The sequence below is a fragment of the Artemia sp. Qi Xiang Cuo genome, chromosome 3, assembly GCF_049724085.1.
Source record: "Artemia sp. Qi Xiang Cuo chromosome 3, ASM4972408v1, whole genome shotgun sequence".
NCBI classification, from domain to species: domain Eukaryota; kingdom Metazoa; phylum Arthropoda; class Branchiopoda; order Anostraca; family Artemiidae; genus Artemia; species Artemia sp. Qi Xiang Cuo.
In genome coordinates this window covers 9,268,541-9,288,861 of record NC_142796.1, presented here as the reverse complement: position 1 = coordinate 9,288,861, position 20,321 = coordinate 9,268,541, and the positions used below count along the sequence as shown (strand labels likewise).

General features: G+C 37.7%; 1 protein-coding gene across 1 annotated transcript in view; it reads left to right on the top strand.

Annotated features, from left to right (window-relative positions):
- Positions 1–20,321, top strand: part of LOC148953732 (uncharacterized) — a 387,433-nt gene that overhangs the window by 199,557 nt on the left and 167,555 nt on the right. The window lies entirely within an intron of this gene.

Here is a 20,321-nt window from a genome sequence, read left to right as displayed (position 1 = left end):
TGGAAAGCCCCCTTGATGTGCACTGGGCAGGGCCCATCGGCGTATAGATACGTCCCGCCAGTCACAAACCTTCTCCCAGCAATGGGAAAATTGCAGGTGATGCAGGACGCCAGAAGGGCGCATTATCGATAGTAGATATAGCCGGCCCCTGCTAGGGATGGAGAGGCGTGGCTTACCGCCGTCCTGAAATTAGCCAAGAAACCTTCTTTCCTATAAAATATGAAGTACAACCGACCAAGAATGAGAACCAATACTACCGCGTCTGGGGCAACCAACGAAGTAACCGCGTCCGAGGCAATCGACAAAGTTACCGCGTCCGGGGCAACCAACGAAGTAACCACGTCCGGGGCAACCGACGAAGTTACCGCATCCGGGGCAACCGACGATCTGACGACCAAAAATCTCCCTTTAGCAATGTTGACAACTCCAAACCCGGAGGCTATACTTTCTCCTAAATTGATTTTATCTGTTGGAACCCTGAATGTTAGGACGCTTGCTAAACAAGGCAAAATAGATCTTGTCCTAAATGAACTAAACCGATATAAATGGGATATTGTGGGACTTTCAGAAACACATCTCCCTAGCACCGGCGAAAAAAGGATCGGCAACACTAGTCTGATAGTATCTGGGAGAACCAATGGCGTCCATCACCAAGGTGTTGGCTTTTTGATGTCGACTTAGGCACGAAGATCCCTGATTTCCGTAACGCCTGTGTCAGAACGGTTGATTATGATACGAATGAAAGGATCACCGATCACCATCACGATCATACAAGCCTATCCTCCTGACTGCAGCAAACCAGATGAGGAGTCTGACAATTTCTACCTTCAACTTCAAAGCTTAATTGATGCAGTTCCCAAAAAAGACCTTGTTGTTGTCATTGACGACTTCAATGCTATTGTTGGTAACGATTCTGCTGGAAATGAAGATGTCATGGGTAAATTTGGCCTTGGACGACTTAACAAGAGGGGCGAACGCCTCATTGAATTTTGCAGAGACAGTGATCTAACCATTATCAATACTCTCTTCAAACATAGAGAACGTCGTAAGGCGAAATGGACTTCGCCGGATGGAAAAACCCGTAATCTTATTTATTACGTGCTCGTCTCTAGGCAATGGAAATCATCTGTGCTATATACTGTCACCCTTGCAGGTGGCGATTTCGACAACAACCATTCCCTGGTCATGTCTGCACTAAAGATACGCCTGAAATCTTCCGCAAAGCTGAATAATAGACCCGCTCGTTTCAACACACATCTTCTCAAATACCCTCAAACTCGCCAAACCTACATCGATGAACTGTCTACTCAAATATCGGACCTTCTTTCTAATATTCCTGTAACTCTATCTAAAGAGGATATCGATAAACTGGTCAAAGACTCCTCTAAGATCATCAGCAAAGTAGCGATGTCCGCCCTAGGAACCAAAAAGGGTGATAAAAAGCCTTGGATAACCAACGAAATCATTTTATTGTGTGCTGAGAAACGAAAACACAATAACAGGTCAGACAGAGAGAGCAGGGACAGATATAAACAGTTGATGCGTACTGTAGAAAAAGCCACCCGTAGAACCCATCGCACCTACATTAAAGACAAATGTGAACAGTGTGAGGCTGATTTTAAGAGAGGCGATTCATACTTCATGTATAAGAGAGTTCGTGAGCTAACAAGCAAGAAAAGCCTCAGTTCTTGTGCACTGCTAGATAAAAATGGCTCTCAGATACAAAGCACAGAATGTATCCGATCGAGATGGATGGAGCATTTCAAAGAAAAGCTTAATCTTGATATCTTTCCAAACCCTGCTGTCCTGGACTTCTTTCCCGTTACTGTCTCAGACCCCAGCCCACCTCCTCTCCGTTCTGAGGTCGAGGATGCCATCCAAGCGCTGAAGACTAACAAGGCCCCTGGCCCGGACGGCATACAGGCAGAACTGCTGAATGTCCGGTGTGAACCACTTATTGATCTTTTCCACAAGATTGTATCCGGTGCCTGGCAAAAGAGTCATTTCCCAACTTCTTGGTGCGAAGCCACAATTGTTCCACTACACAAGAAGGGGTCAAAGACAGTATGTGATAATTACCGTCCAATTAGCCTAACAAGTCAAACCGCCATGATCTTCACCCGAATTATACTCCAACGGATCAGAGCTGTGTCATCCTTAGTCATCCAAGAATACCAAGCCGGGTTTCGCCCTGGGAGATCGACCGTTGATCAAATTTTCACTGTTCGCCAAATTTTAGAGAAATATCTGGAATTCGGTCGCGACCTGTATCAGCTCTTCAGCGACTTTAGGCAAGCATTTGACCTTATTTGGAGAAATGGCCTATGGCATATCCTCCTCCATTACGGAATCCCACGAAACCTAGTAGATCTTATCAAAGATATGTACTCGAAATTTGGGAGTCGCGTCATGACTAGTGAAGGTCTCACTGACAGTTTCCAGACTTCCGCAAGTGTCCTTCAAGGATGCCTTTTGTCTCCAGGGCTGTTCAACCTTTTCCTCACAGCAGTCTTATCCCTGGTAGAGACAACTTGTGGCGCACATATAGCGGGTGTTCCGATGGATAAGCTAGCCTACGCCGATGATGTTGACGAAATGGCTGAAACACCCTAGGATCTACAAGCCGTTGCTAACGACGTCTTCGAAGCCACTAGTTCTTTTGGAATGATCATAAATGTATCAAAAACAAAGGCTATCTGCTGCTCACGAAAACTGCAAGATACAGTTAAGCCAGATCTGAAAATTAATGGAGAGAGTATCCAGTGGGTTGACGAGTTCCCTTACCTCGGTGGTCTGATCACCAGCGACAAAAGTCTATCAAAAGACATTAAAAGACGTCTCGCCCTCGTGAGTTCCAGTTTCAAGGCCCTTATGCCCATATGGCGAAGCAAGGATTTGTCTTTGTGGCTTAAGACACGACTTTTTGATTCCCTGATCATCCCCATCGCAATCTACTCATGTGAAACATGTCACTGAAGGTAAATGACAACTGTCGACTTGCAGCATTTGAAACTAAGTGCCTCTGCCAAATCGGCGGGATCACTTACCTTGATAGAATCTCAAATGTCGAACTTCTCGAGCGCCTTAAAGTACAACAAACAATTCTCATGAAGATCCAGCTCCAGCAACTTCGATGGCTCGGTCACGTACAACGGATGACTCGGTCCCATCCTCCAAAAATCACCTTCGAAGGCCAAATTCACAGTTCTCGTCCTCATGGTCGTCCCCCCAAAAAGGTGGAAGGAAAACTTTGCACCTCACCACCTCTCGGACCTTCTTCGCCTAGCAGAAGACCGTGAAACATACAAAAGGCACATCCACGCCGTTACGAAGAAAGAGGCCCCAAGACGACCTTCAAGGACGGATGGGACTTAAGTCAAGTAAGTTAAGACACACTTTTCATAGTTTATTTGGAATAAGTTATCAAAACATAACTCAAACGACCGAAGCTTTTCACCAGACTAAAATATAGTATGGAGGAGAAATAACAAACAAAATCCATTACGTAAGAACAAATAATTTTTTAAAACTCAGAAGGGATTTAAAAAAAAATGACTATTATAGTGCATCCTGTTACACATGAATCATGGTTTGACTAATTAATTAGAATATTGCATACATGCACCATACATAGACATATATAATATAATCTTATAGGACGTAAATAAATAAGATATAAATATTAAAGCGAGTAATGATGACTTATTAAAATTTTATTTTATCTTAGTTTTATCCTGATAATGTAATCATTTCGGTATATGGGGTGGGATCCCTGCTCAATACCCTCTCTTCACGCTAAAGTTTTTTAAGAACTTTTAAAGAAAGTTCTGATTATAATTGTTTTTCAGGAATCGTTCTAAAAGAATTGAGACAAAAGGTCTTACTTTAGGGTAAAGAGTGGGGTATAGAGGAGGAGGCAGTCCACCTCATATACGGAATAATTTCTCGTTTTAAGTTTTAATGTTGCTCCTTATTATCAGTGGAAAAACATTGTTTTTTAAATTTAATTCCCAGTCGTTATTCAAATAAACCCGGGAAATCTGCCCCCCGCTCCGTAGAAAATCCCCGAGGAAAAATTCTTCCATGAGAAGATCCTCCCATGTAACAGTATTTCACCGGGATATTACCCCCAGGCAGTTCCATCCTTGCTGCAAATTCCCCCAGAAAATTTCTTCCTTATGATTCCGCCTGAAAAATACTCCTTAGCATATTTCCATTTAAAGAAAGACTGTTTGTATTTAATTTCTGATCCTTTTTAAGGTCATGGGGAAATCCCCCCACCCCCCGTGGGAAGATTCTCCCAAACAAATCCCAAGTGGAGAATTTCTCCTGGCCATAATTCCCCCATGAAGATTTTCTCTCTTGGGAAATCCCCCCACCACGTGAAAATCCCACAGAGAAATCCAACTCCGCTGGAAAAATTTCCCCCGGACAATTCCCTCAAAGCATTTGTAAACAATGGGTCATTTTCATAGCATGCGGCCCTTCTTTCGGTGGTTCTGGGGGCCAAGTCGTCTCCAAAGACAGAAATCTTTTAACAAAATGGCAATCTCTAAATTTTGATCAGGTGACTTGGGAAATAAGGGCATGAGAGGGGGGGCTAGTTGCTCTACATTACTTGTTTTTGTCACTTAAAAATAGAACTGAAACTTTTAATTTCCTTTCGAATGAGGCCGCTTGCGATATTTTAGAATCATTGGCACGATATGATCACCCTTAGGGAAAAAATAAAAAATGAACATGCATCCGTGATCTTTCTTCTGGTAGAAAAACAAAATTCCATATTTTTGCAGAAAAGAGCTTGGAATCTCAACACTAAGGTTCTCTGATACGGTGAATCTGATGGTGTAAATTTCATTAAGATTCTTTGACTTTTAGGGGATGTTCCACCCTCTTTCAAAAATCACAAATTTTCTCAGACTCGTAGTCTTTGATGGGTAATATAGCACTAAACTTGGGGATGGGTAATATAGCACTATATACATATATATATATATATATATATATATATATATATATATATATATATATATATATATATATATATATATATATATATATATATATATATATATATATATATATATATATATATATATGGAGAAAGTTGGAATTCTCGGTATTCCGAAGAGGGGTACGATTCCTTTTTTTTCAATATAGGCACGACCCCAAATATTGTCAAAGAACCAGTCAGTAAATATACGGTACTACAATGTTAAAGGAAGCAATTCTCTATTTGGAGAGGCAAATTTTGGTACCCTTTACAATAAAATTAATTTTTTTTTGTCATTTTTCTCAGCATTATTACAAAAAAAATGAATCATTGATGATGCTAGTTCCTATAGCCTCTATAATTAAGTTTTCAGAATGTTGATTTGTTCCGTCACATACACATCTTCTTGGAAAGTACGATTTGATGTCTGACCCCTTTTCTTAGTGTTTTTACTGTTTTTCTTTGGGATTCTGTGGTTGTGGTCACTAGGAAGAAGTCAGAATTTTGTGGATTGTTGATGGGGCATGCCCAGAGAATGATTGAAAATTACTCACTGAATAAATTAATATGTTTACAAAACAGTCTTGAATCTGAAGAAACTGAATTTGTCACCCTTTTAAAACAGGTTGAATTTTCATAATTTCTTTTCAGCATAATTAAAATTATGATAAAAATGGATAACTCAGCAAATATTCTACAACGTTAAAATGATTCTGTGTTTGGAGAAACTAATTTTATTAGCCTTCATGAGAAAATCTGAATTTTATCATTTTTTTAGCATTATTATGAAAAAAACGGTATGCGTATAATGGTTGCTAAAGTTTCTGCATTGGGTTTAATCCAGGGCCGAATCCAGGGGGCGGGAGTAACCCAGTTTGAACTCCCCACACCCCCCCCCCCCAATTTTTTAGAAAAACGTAAAACATAAGAAAAATGGATATAAACACATTTTGTATGCGTTTTTTGAGGTGTTTTGTGTAACCCCCCCCCCCCCGAATTTTTTTCAGTAAAACGCCTCCGAAAAAGACTCCTGGGTAAGGCCTTGGTTTAATCTGAGCTATACAAAAATGATTTGTTAAATCATGTAACATTTTTGAACAAAAATTTTTTGTTTAATATTCAGTTTTGTCTTTTTGTTTATTTTTTTTAATTCTTGGTTTTTACCCGTTTTTACTTCTTTCAGTTTTTTAGTTTCACGTCGTTATAATGTCTGTACTTTCTCTTTCATTTGGCCCGAGGACGGCTTGTTGATTATGCAGGCAAAATATCTGCAATATATTTTCTTCTGTAAAGTCCACAGGCCTTTGACCTTGTGTGGTATATCATTAAAATGCAGATATTCCAATATTTTCACCCTTTATAGAAAATATTGAATTTGTATTACTACTTTTAATGGTTTTTAATCTTTTGACATGTTGACATATATTTGTCTCTTTTTTTATCAATCTTATCATATTTTTTCTGCTGCGCTTCTTATTAAGCTTGACCCTAAATTGCAAATTTAACCGGCCTGAGCTTGCGATATTTATTTTTTTGAAATAAATCTTATTTCACCTCTTTGCGGCAGAAAAATAAAAGAGGAATATTTACTCCGGTTTCTACTGGAGTAATTTAATTTTATTTCATTTATTTAATTATTTAATTTATTTCATTTATTCATTTATTTATTCATTTATTCAATTTTTTATTTTTTATTCAATTTATTATAGTTTTCAATTATCAATCATTTATTAATTTCATTTGAATTTTCATTTTTTTTTGCTTTAGTCCTTTTGATTCCACATTGTTTTTAATTATTTGCTGTTATAGTTCCTACGTTTTCTTCTTCGTTTGTAACGAGGATGGTTTGTTGTTTACACAGGCAAAATATCTGTGATACATTTTTCTTCTATGAATTCCACAAAGGTTAGATCTGTGGCCTCATATCTGCAAGCCTTAGGATTAACCCGCTTTTCCACCCTACATGCTAAAAATTCAATTTTTTTATATCTTTAAAACAGAACTCAAAATCAATAATTCAACGCCTGTTCCTGTAATGGCTAAAGGCAATGATCTATCCATTGGTACACGACTTTTCGCATCCAAAACAACGATTGGTAGTATCACATACCTACGTTTTTGGCTCCAAAAGTTTCCTTTTAATTTTTGTCTTTTTTTACTCCTTTAAAGTTTGCATTGTTTTAAATTGTTTGTTGTCATAATTCTCTCCATTTGTCCCGAGGACGTCTTGTTGATTGTACAGACGAAATTTCTGCCACTTATTTTTTTCGGTGATTTCCACAGGCGTTAAACCCGTGGTCTGTCAGACTTGGGATAAACACATATTTTAACCATATATACGAAAATTGAATTTATGCTATGTTTAAGAAGTATAATCTAAAAGTAGTAATACTCATTCCAGTTTCTACAGTTGATTTCGTCTGAATTGTCTAAACAATTATTTGTTCCATTATATACCCATCTTTTTCGGACACAAGATTTGCCATCCAAACATCTGAAGCGACCTGAAAATAAGCACATACTGAAAATAAGCTTCAAGAGTTAGTTCGGCTCAATGGTAACCGAAACTCTAAATACGGAATTTTGATACCAATAGATACATCAAAAGAATCAGATTTTGAATCTGATTTCAAATATATAAGTTTCATCAAGTTTAATTATACCTTACAAAAGTTACGCGCCTGAGAAAGTTTGGCTGATTTTTGAAAAAAGGGGGAAAGACCCCCTAAAAATTATAAAACCTTAATAAAAATTTCACCATCATATTCAGCGTATCAGAAAACCCTACTGTGGAGGTTTCAAGCTCCTATCTACAAAAATGTGGAATTTTCCATTTTTTGCCATGAGAAAGCACGGATGCTTGTTTTTTTTTTTTTTTTTTTTCTTTTTCTTTTTTTTTTCACAGGAGTAATCGTATTGACCCAGGGGTCCTAGAATATCGTGGGAGGGCTCATTGGAACGGAAATTAAAAGTTCTAGTGCCCTTTTTAAGTGACTAAAAAAAATAGAGGGCCCCCTTCCACGCTCATTATTTTCCCAAAGTCACCCGATCAAAATTTTGAGATAGCCATTTTGTTCAACATGGTCGAAAATATTGTAACTATGTCTTTTAGGATGACTTAATCCCTCGAAGCCCCCAGGGGAGGGCTGAAAGTTATGAATTTTACCCAATGTTAACATATAGTATTGGTTATTGGGAAGTATACAGATGTTTTCAGGGGGAATTTTTTCTGGTAGTGGGGGATGGGGGTGGGTCGGGTTTTATATGGGAGGATCTTTTCATGAAGGAACTTTTCATGGGGGAAGGGACATTGCTATGAAGGGGTCGTCGGATTTCCCATCATTATTTAAAAAAAAAATCAGAAATTAAATATAAAAAAACAAGTTTTTCAACTGAAAGTAAGGAGCAACATCAAAACTTAAAACGAACAAAAAAAATATTAGCTAATATTCCCCCAAATCTCTATTTAAAGAAATATTACTATTATATGATAACCCACATATATGATATATGTGGGTTATCACATATATATGAAATAGTCACATATATGATAACCCTAGTCATAAAATGCTTTTTGAAGAAACTTGCCTTATTAGCAATGACTTAGGCATAAAACAGGTTGTTCGAGAGGCAATTGAAATTAAAATAAAAATAAATAGTAATATTTCTTTAAATAGAGATTTGGGGGAATATTCGCTTAATGCCCTATACACAAATTTAATTAAAAATGATTTGACTAATTATATTAAAAAACCAGTAAATCGCTCCACTCAACCTATTACGAATAGACCTTCTAGGCTGGCTGCCAAGAAGGTGAGATTAGCTTTAAAATCTTGTCTGTAATTATTTTAATTCCATCTGAATGAATTGTTCTCTGTCCATTTAGTTTGGAGTACCAGTCCTGGTTGAACGTCCTTGACGTAATGATATCAGCGCTGTTTTAAAACATTTTTTTAAACATTTCTAATGATTGAATTTTAATGCAAGTTTCTTTTATAGTGTTTTTATTCTCTTCGTCTGTTTTGCTGAAGACGGCCCTTGGATATAGGGTCGAAATATTCATTTAAAGTTGCGCTCCACTGTCTTGTATAAAAATTTCCCTGTTGTTCTACTTATTTGTTTATGACTTAAAGACCTTTCCCCTGGGGCTATGGGGGTCATGTTATATTCAAAGGCACAGTTATTGGGCCTTTTAACTATGATGAGCAAAATGGCTATTTCAAAAATTTTGATCAGACGACTTTGGGGAAAAAGGGGGCGGGGGGGAGACCAGGCTGCCCTCTAATCTGTTTGGTCACTTAAAAAGGGCACTAACACTTATAATTTCCGTTCTAATGAGCCCTCTCATGATATTCTAGGACCACTGGGTTGATACGATTTCCCCTGAAAAAAAATAAAAATAAACGTATAATAGACGTAAAAATAGATCCGTGATCTTTCTTCTGGCAAAAAAAATGCAAGATTCCAAATTTTTGCAAATAGGAGCTTGAAACCTCTGCAATGGGGTTTTCTCATACACTGAATAAGATGGTGGTATTTTCATTGAGATTTTAATACTTTTAGGGGGTGTTTCCACCTTTCTTCGAAAATCAGGTAAATTTTTTCAGGCTCGTAACCTTTAATCGGTAATGCTAAAACTAATGAAACTTTCACTTTTAAAATAAGCATAATAATCCAAATCTTTTTACATATCTATTGGTATAAAATTCCCGCTTTCTAGAGTTTGTTTACTTTTGGGCCGGGTCGCTCCTTACTTACAGCTCCTTACTGCGAAATGTTTGACATACGCATGTTGACATTTTTTATTCGCCTGGTATTATTATTGTGTATGTAAGACTGACTGGTAAAATAATTTCAGATTCAAACAATACAATGGTAATTCTTTATACTATGAACGATATCAAAACTAAAACATTTTTCGCCCCACGGGCCCATCAAAGGGCACTAAAACTTCCGATTAGGAGCTTATACGACTACCCTTCCTATATAAACCTTATATGCCCCCAGGGCATAACTTATAACCATTGCCCTAAGGGCTGTAGGGGAATTGTCATCCTCAAATACAAATTTTTCGGACCTTTCAACTACGTTGAACAAAATGTCTATCTCAAAATTTTGATTGGATGGTTTTTGGGAAATGGTGGGCGTGGGAGGGGGGTTCGCTGCCCTCCAATCCCTGTCGACTATTAAAAAGCGCACTAGCCGTTTCAGTTTCCAATCAAATGAGCCCTTTTCAAAGTTTCAATGGCAACTCCTCTGATACAAAGGGCCCTAGTCTACCCCCCCCCCCCAAAAAAAAAAAATTATTAAATAATTCATTGTGCCCACGTCACTCTTTACTTATGTAGCACTATTGTGCTGTCTATGATTGTTAAGAATCTCAAAAAGGCAGACAAATTTCTCTCCGCGATTTTGACAACTGGATCTTTCAAATTCCCTAACAACTCAAAAATTTTTGTTTAATCTTAACACACTCCAAAGCCAAAATCTAGTGAAAGTTGAATGACTCACAAAAATGGGCGCCCATAGGCTGTATTTTAGGGGGGGGGACTTACCTGGTCTAATTGGCATTTTCAATGTTGTATGATTGAAATCTCAAGACAAAATGTCATAGGCAGTACGATAGCGCTGCCTAAGCAAAGAGCGGTGTGGGCACAATATATTATTTATTTTTTTAGGCCAGGGCAATTCTTATTGAAATTAATGTCATAGAAACTCCAAAAAAAGCTCATGGAGGACAACCAGCTCGCTCTCCCTCCCCCACGTCAATCACTTCCCCGAACACTTCCAATCAAAATTTCGAGATAGTTATTTTGTTTGACGTAGTTTAAAAGCCCAGATATTATGTCTTTGATGATGAGACCCCCCCACCACAGTCCTCAGAGCAAGGGTTGTAAGCTATGCCCCGGGGGCATATAAGGTTCTTATGGAAAAGGTGGTCGCATAAACTTCGGAGAGGGCTCATTGGATTGGAAATCGGAAGTTTAAGTGCCATTTATAAGGGTAAAATTTATGACAGGGAAGACATGAGACAACTATTTTGGTCAGCATAGTAGAACGGTCCAGCAACTATGTCTTTAGGGATATTGGGCGTCTCCATTCCCCACAACTATGCAATTGGCCCAATTATACTATGTTAATTAAAAAAAAACTTTCCGAAAAAAAAGTTTTTCAAAGAAAATTAAAGGCAATTTTCAACTTAAGAATAGAAGATAAAAATACATTTTAAAATTAAAAATAAAAACGACCGGGAATTACCATTAAAGAATAAATGAAATTCAAAACGAACAGAAACTAAATAAACAATCATAACAAAAACATACAACAAGTATTGATATAAATGAATAAATAGATCTTAAAGCGAGTAATTCTTAAATTGAATATGAAAATCAAGCTTGAAACAAACAAAAATCACCAAAAACAAGAGATTGGGTATGACATCCTTCTCTTCATCCTTCATTAATCCTTCTCGCAGGCCGAAAGGAGTTAAGTTCACCGACGGGCAAGTCCTGCACTTATCGCCTTTTGGGCTACCGTGGATACCAGTAAAACAAGTTTTCAAGTTGTCACTTATCGCCCTTTTGGTCGTCCATACCGGGATTCTTTCATCGCTTCCATTACTGTCTGAAGAAAAGAAGAAAACTAGCCTTGTGTCACTCACTACCGCCGATACAATGCCCCATATACTAGGTATATATCAAGAGAAATTTCAGTTAAAGATGTGTGGGAAGATTTTCGGGAGCGATTCCCAGAAGAGAATTGTTCGTCGCGCAGTTATGGAGAGATGTTGAGAGCGATGAAGATCTCCAACAAAATGCCAAAGTCAGACGTGTGTGAGCATTGCGATGTTTTTAAGTTGAAGGATAGCGAAGGCTCCGCAATAGATTTAGAAAAACATGAGTATCAGTTTCATTGGCAAATGGCTGAATAGGCACGAATACAGCTACAGAGAGCCGTGAAGGATAACTTTTCACCAAAAACTTTGGTTTTCACTGTCGATATGCAAAAAGTTCTAATACTCCCAATAATGCCTGCTGTTAAGGAGTCTTTTTCATGAGCCGCCAGGTATGTTTCAACGAAACGTTTGTGCCTGTAAAAAGCTGAACCACAGGGTCGGCTCCTTTTCCAGCCTATTGTATTGTCTAGCACGAGGCAACTTACGGAAGAAGTGCAGACGCAGTTGCATCAGCTTATCATGCACTTATTGACGAGCATAGGGACACAGATGAATTCATATTTTATGCCGACAACTGTAGTGGACAAATAAAAATTACATTCTGTTTTCTATGCTAGTGAGGATTTTGAACGAACCCTGGGCACCCGCCAAGATCACCATCAAGTATTTGACAAAAGGTCATACTCATATGTCTGCCGATGGACTCCATGGACTTATCGAGGCTAAAATTAGGAAGAACAGAAATATTGAGGACTTTGGCGCTTTGAAGAAGCTGATGGAAGATTCCAGAGAAAATACTCGCGTCAGAGAGTTTTGCCTCAGTGACTTTCGCGAGTGGAAAAAACGAAAAGTCCTCCAAAAAAAAGAAAGATAACCAATCGATGCTGCTACAGAACATAGTTGAAGTTGTGTTAAAAAAAGGAGAATGCTCTATGTTTTATCGTGATGATTTTGAGCAGGAGCTTGTCTCTTACGATTTTTTTAAAGTTGTAGCGAAGAAATAACTTGGTACAGGATTGCCAAAGTCTCTGAAACAACCGAGGGGAATAAATGCCTCGAAAAAAGGTGAGATCATGACAAAGTTGGTACCACAAATGAGAGACCAGAGATCCAGAGAATTCTGGAAAAAGATAGCAACGGAAGACAAAGCGTCTGACCTCACTTTTGAGGGTTGTGAAGAACAAGATGGACTATAATGATGTTTGCTTTTTTGAGTTCCTAAAAGTTTAATTGAAGTCGAATGTTGTTCCTGTTTTCGGGTCAGTTTCCAAATAACCGAACAATTCTTTCATACGTTCTTTTACATTAAAATAGTTGAAGTTATGGTTCTGAGAATGCGATACATAGGAGAAGTTTCTGCGCGATTTTGACCCCTGCTTTCTGCCTTTTACAGGTGTGGGTGGCATCAGAGGGTAGTTTTCAACATGATCTATTCAGTGAATAAGAAAAAAATGTCGGTAAAAAGTTTAATAGCTGAAAACATTGTCAAAAGTTAAATTTTTTCACATTTGAATGAAAACGGCAAAATGGCACATGCCTCCTTTTGGTCTGCGGAAAAACGTGAAAAAAGGAGATAAGTGACAAAAGTGCCAAAAGTAAATGGAAAGTCGGATTTTTGAAAGCACCACGTGAGTTCAGCACCAAAAATTACGCCTGGTCATGTTCAGAAATGATTCCCAGCAACTTATTTTCCTAGTTTTAAATTGAGTTATCACTTATCGCCTTTTGGTTTGCGACAGCCGATCTGCCTTAGCACCTTGTGTTTTCAGCTGCTAACCAAGCTACGAAAACTGCTGGTTTTGAGGCTTGTATTCAGAGTCTCAAAAAACACAAAATAAACAAAGAAGAAAAAAGTAGTCCGTAAAAGTTCAAACATAAACATTCTGTTGGTTGCCAAAGACAACTTCACAACAAATTGCTTCACAACAAGTGAAGCAATATCTTCTTAAGCTGTTTGGTGTTATTTGTTTTCAGCTTATTTTTACTCACGTTTCTCTTTTTTAAGTTTGCTATCAGCTATTACCAAAAACTGCATAAACACTTTTGAAGGTCTATTTCGTCGAAAATACATTCTTAGAATTTTTTAAGATAAATATGGTTGCATAAATTTCCAATTAACCAACTCCTGCAATCATACCTCAGTTTCACTCAAACAGCAAGACATACGTCAATGTCACACTGCTTGCAACATCACCACATCGTCACGCTTACAGACATCGCCAATGTAAAAGTGCTAATCGCACTAATGCCCTCGTTATGTAAAACCTGTCTGTTTCTCAAGCCTGAAAAGCAGAAAAAGGGCTGTCTTTTTTGCAAGTATAGCCTACATTGCTTGTTCCGTTGACCGTGTCTTCTGTTCTTTAGTTCCTGCATTTTGCTGTATATTCGTGCCTCCTGCATCTGGTATGCATGAAGTTAACAACTGCAAAACCTCTTACTTGATTAATTAAAAAAAAATTTCCACAAAATAAGTTTTTTCAAAAAAATTAAAGAACTCCATTAAACAAAAAATGAGGAAAAATCAAATCAAATAATCTACCAAGCGTAAAACTACGACAAATTAGCGTCGATAAATCAATGAAACCAAAAACAAACAGAAATTACAATAAATAACCGAGTCAAACTCAAAGCTGGCAGAAATTAACATAAGTTGGGCACAAAACCCCTATGTCTTCCCAAGGCCAGAACAAAATTTACACTTTACTGAAAAAAATATATAAATGTTTTTACTTTTATAACTTTAATAAATCAAATAATATTAACATTTTGATTACTAAATATCAGCATATGTATATTAAGCTGACACTGTACATTCATTTGTATTTTTTCAGTAAAGTACAAATTATGGTCTGGCCTTGGGAAGGCATGAGGGTTTTGAGCCCAACTTTTGTGAATTTCTGCTCGCTTTGAGTTTGACTCGGTTATATATTGGTTCGTTAGACATAGGTCTCAAATTTTTAGGCATTGCCTCAAACCTTGCCACCTAGCTTGCATGATATCTTTGTCAAAGGACTATTCAACGTGAAGCGGAAAAATTGCAAGATGAATTGTGTTTCCCCAGGTTATGCACTGGAATCCAAACTCAACCTTGAATAAAAAAAAAGGGAGGAATAAAGGGAGTCACACTGAACTCAATGGAAGTTGCCAAGTGGACTACCACCATACCATTCTGTGCTGAGGTTTCCTCTGCCCTTTATCGACTTGCTGGAATTGAGAGCATGAGTGAAATTGATGGTGAAGGAAGCAAATATCGAACCTTTGAGAAGCGCCGAGAAAACCTTGTCAGTAATGTGGTCTCTGTTGTCGAAGACCATATTGATCCCTTTACATGTGATGAGGAATCATTCGTGAATATCATTTCAAATCAAGTCGTTGATGAAGCAGTGGCAAACAACCTCCTGAGTGCACGTGCTAGTGGTTTAAAAGCATTGGAAGCATACTTCGATGGAAAACCCAACCCCTTTTCCAAGGTTAAAGTAAAGACTATGGATTGCGATACAAAACAGGCCAAACGTTCAACGACCAAGACCGGTAGCAGCGTTTATGCTGAGCTGGAAGCTGTTAAAAGGATTTTGGTTACTGTTGGCACTAGTTAAGGATCTACGCTTGAGATGCTAAGTAAGATCATGCTACACGAACTTTTGCCCTACGCCCCAACAATATTTGAAGCAGTAGCTAGTGAACGTATTAAACTTCGATCGGGTACGAAGTCAAGTTTTCTTGAGTTCATTCGCACCTCTGCAAGTTTAGAAAGTTGGCTTAGCAAAGTTCCGATTAACACGGTCACGGGAACTGGTGTGGCGGTAGATTTCATGCCGTTAATCCAGTCGCAAGTGCCAGACAAAACCGAAACCGTTGAGGAATTTTCGATACGAATCCTTGCAAGGCTCTTAAACCGACTCCCAAAATCTACAACCGATGTGCACATTGTAGCTAATCGGAATGACGGAGTGTTCTGCCTTTTAAACCTTTCCGAGAATCCTATTGTTCTAAAAAACAGTAGTGGATGTCATGAGCGGAGAGGAAATACAGTGACGAAGAGTTTTATCGTTACGAAGAGCATGGTGCTAGAAAACTGGGATATTTTGCTTATGCAGTCAGAGAGTAAGGCAAGACTTATCGAATGTATTTTTGAATTATGGAGCCATGTCTGTCTTTCTGAATTAAAATTTACCATTTACCTCTCTGGTGGATTCAGTGATAGAATGAAGGTGCTAAAACTGGTCCCATCCAACATGACTATAGATCCGAGCCCGGACTACGAAGCGAACTTGTGCAGCACACATGAAGAAGCAGACACGCGTGTTGCTCTCCATGTTGCCGAATGCTACACAAATGGATGTTCTCAAGTAATTGTTGAAGCAAATGACACAGACATTGTTGTCATTTTGTTACAGAACTATCGTGAAATATTCCTCTGCAGGTGTGACCAAGGCTATGAACCCGAGCTCTACGTTTAGTTCCGTGACAAAGTCTTTCCAATCCATAAAATTGTGAATTGAACATCGTGGGCTGTTGTAGAGTCAATAGGGCTGCTACATTGCATTGGTGGATGTGATACGGTCAGTTTTTTCTTCTCGAAAGGAGAAGAAAAAACATTTGCTACATCTGCTGTTAAATCACAGCTCATTCAAGAAATTGCTGATCTTACACAGAAAGTGAGGAGTGATATCAAAAATATCATTATGTACGAGCCCGAAATCTTGCGTATCTGTAAAAAATTGGCTGTATCGGTCTATAGCAAAAAACAGTCCGAATTTTATTCTCTCAGTGACCTTCGAATTCATTTATTTCCCAGAAAAAAAAACTTGAACAGCTCTCCCCCAACAGATGGTTCTTTTGTATATAACGTCAAGAGAGCTATAGTTCAGTGGAGCATTATTCTTCAGGTTGTGATTCCTAAGCCCTATATCTTCAACCCACTTGAGTTTGGCTGGACCCATCACGACAATTTAGGAGTCAATCCAGTGACTTCAGCACTGACCCCCTGGCCTCCATCTGTCAACAAGGCTTCAACCTTTTGTTACTGTAAAACTGTGTGTGGTAAAAAGTGTCCTTGTTTAGGGATAAGGCCATGCGACATTCTTTGCGCATGTGGTGGGCGATGTGGTGCCGACAGCGACGATTCGGACGAGGATTAGCGGGATTTTTTTTTGTATGTTTGGAGAAAACCGTTGGGATGTGTGGGAATTGTATTTTGACAGGCTTTACCTGTAGCTTTACTTACAGTACTTACAGTACTTTAATCATGTTACAGGTTTCAGCTTTCTGCTTCTGTCGAGCATGGTTCTTCCGTGTCCGTTTACTACCTTGCAAAGCTTCGTAGGTTGATTACAATCTAAATTTACAACTATATTTGTAAGAAAATCGGAGTTTATAGCAAATTAAATAGCATGTAGCAACTAAAGTTTAAACACGATGACCAAGTTAACACTACCGTTGGACTCGGCGTCAAAATTTGGCATAAAAACATGTCCTGCAATACCATTAATAAAAAAAAATAAATTTAGACCTACAAATAAGGAATTAGCCTATAAGAAACGAAGTTAAATTGGGTTGCGAAGTAAAGTTCATATTCGGATTTGGCGTTAAATTCTAGCATAAAAGATGAGTCACATCATCATTTGGACAAATGTATTTTTGCATATATTTTTAGGCCCACACTTTTTCAAAATATTCTAGACGGCTTCACCGTACAGTTTAAGCTTTGAACTTTACGGCAATGTGAAGCTAAATACGAAAGGTAAATTCTGGACAAGAGTGAACAACAAAAAATTATTAGAAAGATCCGAGATACGTGGTTTAGTTGAAAATGAACCTTTGAATTTTGAGATTTTCGGGGAGAACCATTTTAGGACCAAATTGAGATGTCGCACCACTAAATCGGAGTGGTACAACCTTAGAAAAAAAAAACAGTCTTTACACGTTTTATAGGCCGAAAAAGGGTGTTTTTTTGCTTTTACAAGGTCAAACCATGATCTCCAACTTTGCCCCCACCCATATTCAGATTCAACGTGGTTGATTTAGTCGGAAACTATTGTCAAATTGACTGTGTCTTTCTGACCACCTCAACTCAGAAATAAACGAGATGCTCGTTTTGAGTTTGACTCGATTATTTATTGTAATTTCTGTTCATTTTGGGTTTCATTTATTTATCAATGCTGATTTGTGGTAGTTTCACGCTTGGTAGATTATTTTATTTTTTCTAATTTTTGTTTAAGGGAGTTCTTTACTTTTCTTTGAAAAACTTATTTTGTGGAAAAAGTTTTTTTAAATTAATCTACAAGAAAATGAAAGAAGAAGAAAATCTAGTAGAGGAAGAGGAAGAATTATTTTGTGTGACTAAGAATGTTTTCACCATATTTTTTCGTCGCTGCTAGGGTACGGTACTTGATTTGACTGCAGTGAAGTCAGCTATAGTTCACGACTGGTTAGTCGGACATCTTCTATTCCTTTCAAAACGTTTGGATAAAATGGAGATAAAACTTTATCTAAACATTTGATGAATTCATCTATAGTTCAGTTGAAAATTATTATTAACCCATTATTTAGAGGTTGGTGTAAGTAGGAAGTCCTCCTAACTTTATTTTAAACACATTTGAAAAATTAAAAGATAATATGTTTATTGATCCTAGGATAATTGATAATTATTTGTAAATGGTGTAAGGGTGGTCAGAATAGTGAAAGGGGTTTGGAGCGCCGCGGCCGCCACGCGGGAGCCAAAAATTTTAATTTCAAACATTTTGTGGCTTGATTTTCAATATTTTTGTAAATCGGTAGTTGACAACCCTGAATTGTAACCCCCCGGCATTCAATTTAATATAACATAATTTGCGCTTTACTGATAAAAAAAAATAAATAAATGACCGTGGATTGTCCATTATAATAGTTTAGAAACAAATTTGGGCTATATATTTGCACATTAGTGAGTGTTTGGGGGGGGGGGGGTTAAGCATTGCATATATTAAATACGTAACCTAACCTAGGTACCTTCCTATATATATATATATATATATATATATATATATATATATATATATATATATATATATATATATATATATATATATATATACTCTCATAACAACTGCTACGTTTGTTAGTTTTGTCCTTTGTTAGCTGTAAATGAAATTTTTTCATACTTGCCCAAGTTCTTTCTAGCTCTTTGCAGCTTGCCCCATTCAAGTGCTGGAGCCAGAGAGACAGTTCTTGATTTTGTCGGTCACCAAAACGAAGTATCGAAATAGGCTAAATGTCTTGAGTGTATCGTCCACGATGAATGCGAATCAACTTGCTCTCAGGTTATCAAGTGGAGTGCATAACTGGGTGATCCCCAGTGATTTGACTCAGGCTATCAAGAAATGGAAACCAATAGACCTTCCCAGTCAGAATTCGACGCTAGTGGATGCCTTAAATTTGGATGAAGCCGAGGACGATTAAAGCCTTTAAAGTGTGACTTTTTTTTAATTATGACAGAATATCTTTTCTCTTACTTTTCAATTTGTACGATTTGCCTGACCTGAAGAATATTGACACAATGTTTTTTTTTTTAAACTAATTTTGGTATGTTATATGTTTTCTTTTTTTTGGCAGCCCTAGTCAAATTTGAGGTGCACGTTTTAATTTACATAATTTTACAACTAAACCGGTAGCCGATTGCGTCATTTCCGTTTTGAAGTCAAATAGATTTTATTAGTTTTTGATTCCCTTGAATACGAACGAGAGAGAATCCAGAAAAAATCAGTTCAATCTATATGCCGAGTAAACGATTTTACCCGTAAAAAAATGTGCCGATCTGAAAAACTCAATGCGCAACCGCCTAAAAAAAGCGCCAAAATGGTAGAAATGCATTGCATCTGGCCACTTTTTGAAATTGTTAACCCTCACCTCCAAAAAGGGCCAACCCCTCTTCAAACAAAGTCCTAAGTAAATGCCTATGTGCAAACGTGAGCCAGTATCATGGTAGTCATACAAAAAATTAGATTAGATTAAATAGCACCCACTTCAACCTAACTTTACTCAACCCACTCCAACATTGGAGCCGCATGGCCTTTACTACATCGGTTTCGATTAAGAATCAACCGTTGAGTTTTTCTAGCAAAAATATACCGAGTAAACGATTTTACCCGTAAAAAAATGTGCCGATCTGAAAAACTCAATGAGCACCTGCCTAAAAAAAGCGCCAAAATGGCAGAAATGCATTGCATCTTGCCACTTTGAGGTCAAGTTGAACTAGAGCTCTTCGTTAGGTTCAACAAGAGACTGAGGAAGTAGGATGGGAGCAAAAATGTACTTTCGTCGAACGAATCCAGCCTGAAAACTCAAGTTTACTTGGATATTATGAATTCCATCTAGTTTTCATCCTCGTGTAAATGGGCACTTAAGGGCTCGACAAATGTAGCTGATTTCAGAAACCGATTCCAGCATCAGTGGGAAAAGGATAGTGGCAAGAAACATTTGTTGAAAGAAAAATTTATGGCGTGAGATTTTCAAAACAAAAAATCATGGACACAAATATTCAACTGGAGTTTATTAATAGTTAAATGATTGATTTCAGCTTAGTTCACAGCTAAGTTCTCAGCTAAGTAGTGGTATCTTTCACCACAGACAGCTCTGGCTGAATATTTATTTATATCTCTATTTTTTTGTGAT